We start from the raw sequence: 8,093 nt of genomic DNA, 5'->3' as shown, positions 1-8,093 counted from the left end.
AGGTCTCAGTCAATTTTTTTTCGATTTATTTCTAGCTTTTTCTTTGTTATGGATCGAAAACTCTTAGTTATATTTGCGCATGGTCAATTAAATCAAAACATCCGGTTTGTTTAGCCCACATTGAGCTCCACATTTTATAGGCATGTAATGTTGTCTAATTAACTGTTTAGGTTCAAATAATTATTACAAAGTCCCTGACGGGATATCTTGTCCAATCTAAAAGTCTACCGGAATGTTTTTTCATTGAAAATGTTGTTGAATTTAAAGCACCACCTAAAATGAACTAAGCACCAGAGGAGGAAGCTTCTTGAGGTCTTACATCCAGGGCTTGGGTCCAAACTTGTGTTGTCCATTCCAGAGGCCAATTGTGGTAAATCATTAAAAAAATTCATATCAGCACCACCAAAAAAATTTAACATTACAGATGATAGCTTAAATTCCACCACAATGTCAAATAAACAGGAAGATGGGGCTACAAAACTCTGTTGGGGTCTATGTTGATTTGTAGGGCCCATTAACCTGCAAACACTTTTATTATCCAATCCTAAGTATAAAGGTCTACTATGGTACATGTATTTTTCGTTAAAAAAAAAGTAACAAGCACCACCAAAAATAATGTAACTTCGCTCCCGTATGTCCAACCAATGGATATAGTGGACTAAAACACTCTTGGGGTTGTAAGTTCAACTAAGTTGGTTTGTGAAGCTTGTTAAATTACAGACACCTCTAGTCCAATCTTAAAGTCATAGGGGTAACTTTCACAACAGGAGATAGCTACCTTCCCGCTGGTCCAACAGACAAGTATATGGGTGTATAACACTCTTTGTGAGTCCTAGTTGGTTTGTAAGGCTCATTGGTCCACATGCCCCTTGGGTCCAATCTACAAGTTTATGTGGTCCTCCTTAGGGTATTTTTAATTAAAGAAAAAAAATAAGCACCACCGAAAAAAAACTTAGCACCACGTGAGGTACATGTAGCTTCCCTCCAATTGGTATAGGGGTCTAAAGCACTCTATTGGGGTCTAAGATGGTTTGTTAAGCTCATTAGTCTACAGGCACATATGGTCCAATCTGCACAAGTCCTAGGGTCTGTTGGTATATATATCATTTAAGAAAAATATAAGCACCACCAAAAATGGACTTAGCACCACCGGATGTGGTTTCCCTCCAATTGGTCCAACTGACGTGTATAGGGGTCTAAAGCACTCTATTGGGGTCTAAATTGGTTTGTTTTGCTCATTACTCCACAGGCACATATGGTCAAATCTACACAAGTCCTGGGGTCTGTTGGTGTATATATTATCATTTAAGAAAAATATAAGCACCACAGAAAAAAAACTTAGCACCACGGGAGGTAGCTTCCCTCCAATTGGTCCATCTAACGTGTATAGGGTCCTAAAGCACTCTATTGGGGTCTAAGATGGTTTGTTAAGCTTATTAGTCCACAGGCTCATATGGTCCAATCTACACTTAGTCCTGGGGTCTTTTGGTGTATATATCATTTAAGAAAAATGTAAGCACCACAGAAAAAAAACTTAGCACCACGGGAAGTAGCTTCCCTCCAATTGGTCCAACTGATGTGTATAGGGGTCTAAAGCACTCTATTGGGGTCAAAGATAGTTTGTTAAGCTTATTAGTCCACAGGCTCATATGGTCCAATCTACACAAGTCCTGGGGTCTGTTGGTGTATATATTATCATTTAAGAAAAATATAAGCACCACAGAAAAAAAACTTAGCACCACGGGAGGTAGCTTCCCTCCAATTGGTCCATCTAACGTGTATAGGGTCCTAAAGCACTCTATTGGGGTCTAAGATGGTTTGTTAAGCTTATTAGTCCACAGGCTCATATGGTCCAATCTACACTTAGTCCTGGGGTCTTTTGGTGTATATATCATTTAAGAAAAATGTAAGCACCACAGAAAAAAAACTTAGCACCACGGGAAGTAGCTTCCCTCCAATTGGTCCAACTGATGTGTATAGGGGTCTAAAGCACTCTATTGGGGTCAAAGATAGTTTGTTAAGCTTATTAGTCCACAGGCTCATATGGTCCAATCTACACAAGTCCTGGGGTCTTTTGGTGTATATATCATTTAAGAAAAATATAAGCACCACAGAAAAAAAACTTAGCACCACGGGAGGTAGCTTCCCTCCAATTGGTCCATCTAACGTGTATAGGGTCCTAAAGCACTCTATTAGGGTCTAAGATGGTTTGTTAAGCTTATTAGTCCACAGGCTCATATGGTCCAATCTACACTTAGTCCTGGGGTCTTTTGGTGTATATATCATTTAAGAAAAATGTAAGCACCACAGAAAAAAAACTTAGCACCACGGGAAGTAGCTTCCCTCCAATTGGTCCAACTGATGTGTATAGGGGTCTAAAGCACTCTATTGGGGTCAAAGATAGTTTGTTAAGCTTATTAGTCCACAGGCTCATATGGTCCAATCTACACAAGTCCTGGGGTCTTTTGGTGTATATATCATTTAAGAAAAATATAAGCACCACAGAAAAAAAACTTAGCACCACGGGAGGTAGCTTCCCTCCAATTGGTCCAACTGATGTGTATAGGGGTCTAAAGCACTCTATTGGGGTCTAAGATGGTTTGTTAAGCTCATTAGTCCACAGGCACATATGGTCCAATCTACACAAGTCCTGGGGTCTTTTGGTGTATTTATTATTTAAGAAAAATATAAGCACCACCAATAATTGACTTAGCACCACAGGAGGTGGTTTCCCACCCATTGGTCCAACAAACAGGTAAAAGGATCTATAATGCTCTTTGGTGTTTTAAGTTGGTTTGTAAGGCTCATTGGTCCAAAAGCAACCTTGGTCCAATATGCATTAGTCCAGGGTTTCAGGATATATTTCACTAAAGAAAAATATAAGCACCACCAAAAAGAGACTTAGCACCACATGAGTTAGCTTCCCTTCCTTTTGGTCCAATAGATGGGTATAGGGGTCTTAATACTGTTGGGGGTTCTAAGTTGGTTTGTAAGGCTCATTGGTCCACAGGCAACTTTAGTCCACTCTACAATTTGTTAAGGGGTCTATTATATAATATTTTATTTGATAAAAATATAAGCACCACCAAAAACAAATTTTGCAACTTTGGAGGTAGCTTTCCTTCCAATGGTCCAAAGGATGGGTAGTGGGTCTAAAATAGTCTTTAGGGTTCCCATTGATTTCTGAGGCCTGTTGGTCAAAAAGCAACTGTGGTCCAATCTGCACTAGTCCAGGGTTCTCAGGGCATATTTCACTAACGAAAAATATAATCACCACCAAAAAGAAACTTAGCACCACAGAAGGTACATGTAGCTTCCCTTCCTTTGGTCCAACAGATGGGTATAGGGGTCTTAATACTCTTAGGGGTTCTAAGTTAGTTTGTAAGGCTCATTGGTCCACAGGCAACTGTGATCCACTCTACAAGTCAAGGGGCCTTTTATATTATATTTTATTTGATAAAAATATAAGCACCACCAAAAACAAACTTTGCATCTCGAGAGGTAGCTTCCCTCCCAATGGTCCAAAGGATTGGTAGTGGGTCTACAATAGTCTATGGGGGTTCTTATTTGGTTTGTAAGGCCTGTTGGTCCAAAAGCAACTGTGGTTCAATATGCATTAGTCCAGGGATCTCAGGGTATATTTTAATAAAGAAAAATATAAGCACCACCAAAAAGGGACTTAGCACCACAGGAGGTATATTCCCTTCCTTTGGTCCAACAGATGGGTATAGGGGTCTTAATACCCTTGGGGGTTCTAAGTTGGTTTGTAAGGCTAATTGGTCCACAGGCAACTGTGATCCACTCTACAAGTCAAGGGGTCTTTTATATTATATTTTATTTGATAAAAATATAAGCACCACCAAAAACTTTTGCATCTCTTGAGGTAGCTTCCCTCCCAATGGTCCAATGGATGGGTAGTGGGTCTAAAATAGTCTTTGAGGTTCTTAGTTGGTTTGTAAGGCCTATTGGTCTAAAAGCAACTGTGGTCCAATCTACATTAGTCTAGGGGTCTCTGGGTATATTTTAATGAAGAAAAATATAAGCACCACCAAAAAGAAATGTTGCACCACAGGAGGTTGCTTCCCTCAATTTGGTCCAACAGATGGGTATAGGGGTCTAAATACTCTTAGGGGTACTAAGTTGGTTTGTAAGGCTCATTGGTCAACAGGCAACTGTGGTCTAATCTTTAAGTTAAGGGTTCTCATATGGTATATTTCATTAAAGAAAAATATAAGCACCAAGAAAAACAAAGTAGGTAGCTTTCCTCTCAGTGGTCCATCAGATAGGTTAAGGGGTCTAACCCACTCTTTTGGGTCTAAGATGATTTGAAAAGCACATGTGGGGCAATCTTCTAGTCCAGAGGTCTGTTGTGGTATATTTCATTAAAGAAATATAATAAGCACCACCAAAAATGAACTTAGCACCACGCTTCCACCCCCTTGATCCAATAAACAGGTATAGGGATGTAAAAAAAAACACTTTGAGAGGTCTATGTTGATTTATATGGCCCACTGTCTGTGTCCAATCTATGAGTCCATGAGTTTTATGATATATTTCATTAAAGAAAAACTTGATTTTGTTTTACAGGGCCATTTGGTCTACATGTATGCACAAAATGTTACTGACAGGTCTGTATCCTTAAAGCTGTGTAAATGCAAACAAATGTTGTGAGGGGATTTTAAAGCCAGAAAAAATGTATTTCTTATGATAATTCTCCATTGCTTTCTCTGTCTTTAAGGCAAAAACCCTCTAAAGGAGCACATGAAATAGTATGAAATAAGCACCTTAAAACATGAAGTAACTTTGTAAAAAAGAAGAAAAAAAACAAGTATGATATTCAGCAATGATAACAGGCTGCTGACTTAGAACAGTCACATATAGAAAAACATAAATGACATGACATGTTCATTATGGTGTGATATTTAAAATCACTATGCTAAATTATTGGTTCTTAATTGTACATCATTTTTATGAAATTGTGTGTCTAACTATATAGCAAAATCTTGTTTTTCTTTCCGCAGATTATCCAAATTGACGTCAAAAGTGTTCAGATGTCAGATGCACTACAGCTAAAGAATGAAATTAATTGTGGTCATTTCACAGCTTTTGCCTACAGTCAGCTTTTTATGGTAGAATAATATGCACGTCTTAAGTATTAATAGTGTATACAAATGTAAAATAAATCAATGTATAAACACCTTTTATCAATTAATAATTTGTTCATTCATTTTCCCATATTTTGATAAATTACATTGCACATAATTTAAATAAATTATCACATATTAAAGTAAACAATAAGTATATCCAATTGGACAAATATAAGTTTCAAGTAGACAATTATTCTATGATATTACAAAAGTGGCAGATGACCTGTAGTTGTTAATTTCTGTATCATTTGGTCTCTTGTAAAGAGTTATCTCATAGGCAAATACATTTACAATCTGTTAGGGAGCTGATTTTACTGATTCAGACAATTTATTTCATTCTATCTTGATTGATTATGTAGCACTAAGCAATTGTCACAAGCAAACATGTATTTGAATTTCAAGTTATTATTTTAAAAAATTGAGGCTTTATTATTTCAGTGAATTAAAGAATGAAGAGAAATCCACTTATTTATACCCAAGCTGACCAACTGTCAAGAAAAAGAAGACAAGGCAACTCCATCTGAAGGAAATTAAAAGAAAAGATTTTATCATTACAACAATAGATGTGAAAATGTTATTTTTTCAATCTAAAGCATACATAACAAAAAATACACTTAAAAAATACTGTTCAAGATTGTTTCTTTAACTATCAGTCTTACTTTTTTTTATATACTTGAAGATGTATTATAAAATTAAATTTGTTAGATTAAAGTTTTTCAAGGCTTGAATTATCTCCCTTTATTAATCTCCAAAAAACTTTATGCAAGACTATTTGTTTTCCAACTCCTAGAATTCTTAATTTTTACAGTTGAAAACATGTGTCAAAATTTGTTTCTTCTTTGTTTACGGCTTTATGATTGAAGTTCAACCTTTTATCTCAAGAACAAAATAAAGGAAATCTACTGTGCACAGATTTAAAAGTCTTCCTCTTTTTTTTATGAATTGTAAAGATAATTTTTGAAGACGGACAATTTAACACTGTATTAGAGAAATTTAGTTTGCAGAAATTCAAGATACATTTTGTAAAACCAAACAATATGACTTTTTTACTTAAATTAGTTCTTATTTCAAAATCAAATGACTAAGGGAGATAACTCTACTTCTAAATTATTTATCTGAAATAGTAAATTAAAGTGGCTCATTTTAGTATTATCACTGACTGATAGATTTGTCCCTTAAAAGAGATTTATGTTCCTAACAATTGATGATAACTTATAATTATCTGCTGATGCAAATTATCCCTTACTTTTAGAGTATTACTTTTAAATTAAATATATGTTGTTTTTAGGAGTTGTGTCCCTTTAATATTTTTTTATTTATCAGAATATGTTTGGTATATATGTAATCAAGGTGGTATTTTATGCTGATTACATTATCTTTATTTATATTCAAGGTTGTCAAACAATCCTGTAGTTGTAGTATTTTTGAATTTAGAGATGATCTGTATCAATATGTATTAAAATTAATTGTTTCTTTTACACACCCCCTCAATTACATAGTAATGGCTTATTGGTGAAAGTATTCAGAATTGATGAATTCTGCATTTTAGATCTGTGGTAATGAATAAGTTATTTGAATTTGAAACATCATTTAAGTTTACATTTTCAAACATTTACAAATGAACACATTTTTTTTTTATTTGTAAAGATAATAAATTGAAAAACTTATTACATTTTAAATTAATGTATCTCCTACCTAATAATACTTCTAAGAATTCTGTATGCAAATAAAAATGTTCATAGGTATTAAATTTATAGAAGGTCAAACTTGAAAAGAAGCTGGGGTTGCTGTTTAATTTGAAATTGTAACAAATTATAAACTTTTATTTGATTGTACATTGTGCTGAATGTTGATTGAAGTTCATCTGTATAAATGAAACTTATGTTTTGAATATTCATTGATTAATAAACTTAATAAGAGTATAATGCAATTCCTGTCTTTGTATTTTTTATAAATCAATTCAGAGCTACCACAATTTATATCACAAAAAAAAACATTTGTCTTTTTTTTTTTTTTAAGTTTCTCCATGTCCATTAAATGATTAAACCTGTTAAACTAAGCATGAACATTTTCTTGATTACTGAATAATCAAATCAATAGAATATAAATCATATGTCCCGGAATGCAAGAAATAGGGATGCTGGTCTCAACTTTTTTTCATTTCAGAAGGTAGAAGAGTTTGATAAATTATATTTAGATGTCTGGCTTGTGTCTAGTGTCATTGATCTCAGTGTTTTTAACACCTGATTTTGTCAGTTATCATGAGTAAAAGGACAATTATATTTGGTATTAAGTCTGCACAAGAGGTATACTTTTCTGTAAGAAGGAGTTCATCTTCTTTTTAATTATTGATTAGTAAGATACTATAGTAATTAAGTGTTGAGTATAAAATGATGATAAGATCTACTAGTATGTGTCCGTTTTTCAACAGACAATTAACATTCTTTAAAAAGCCTCTTTTAGTCCATCGTTTCTTCGTTGAAATAAGATCTTCATAATATTGGAGCTTCTCAAGAAGATATCTTAAAAGCTAGACTAACCCTTGTACTTCCCTTTTCCAAATGGAAAGGATGTTCTATTTAATAATTACGTTTGGTGATAATGTTGATACCAGTCATCCCTTCCGATCTTGAAATAAAGTATACCATCAGTACAGCCAAGTCTACATATTGACTTTCATCTAGCAATAACCAATTACAGTGGTTTTGCACTAAACATAAAGACAAAGAAAATGATTTCAGCTTTCCTATCTTGAACTTTCCATTTCTATGTAATAACGTCTTAGCAGGACCATCAAATGGACTTATTCCAGTTGATACGATATTTCATAGTTTGCATACACTAACATGATTACTTTGAAAAAGGCTGTTGCTTACAAGGAATATTTGGAATCAGAGATCAGATATTTCAATTGGTAAATTTAAAGTTAGCCCTTAAAAAAGGTTT

The 8,093-nt window shown here is 34.3% G+C and overlaps 1 long non-coding RNA gene across 4 annotated transcripts; it reads left to right on the top strand.

Annotated features, from left to right (window-relative positions):
* The first annotated feature begins 81 nt into the window (after nt 1-81).
* On the top strand, nt 82-7,077 carry LOC143072232 (uncharacterized). 4 transcript variants are annotated; one of them, XR_012977081.1, is made up of 4 exons: nt 87-140; nt 4,588-4,628; nt 5,022-5,129; nt 5,586-7,077. It is a non-coding gene; the product is annotated as an uncharacterized LOC143072232 (long non-coding RNA). The 4 variants fall into 4 exon arrangements; XR_012977082.1 differs by lacking the exon at nt 4,588-4,628 and having other exon boundaries at nt 82-140; XR_012977084.1 differs by lacking the exon at nt 4,588-4,628 and having other exon boundaries at nt 102-144.
* Nucleotides 7,078-8,093: the final 1,016 nt, after the last annotated feature.

This window comes from Mytilus galloprovincialis, chromosome 4 (genome assembly GCF_965363235.1).
Source record: "Mytilus galloprovincialis chromosome 4, xbMytGall1.hap1.1, whole genome shotgun sequence".
In the NCBI taxonomy this organism is placed as follows: Eukaryota; Metazoa; Mollusca; class Bivalvia; order Mytilida; family Mytilidae; genus Mytilus; species Mytilus galloprovincialis.
This window is presented reverse-complemented; position numbering and strand designations above follow the sequence as displayed.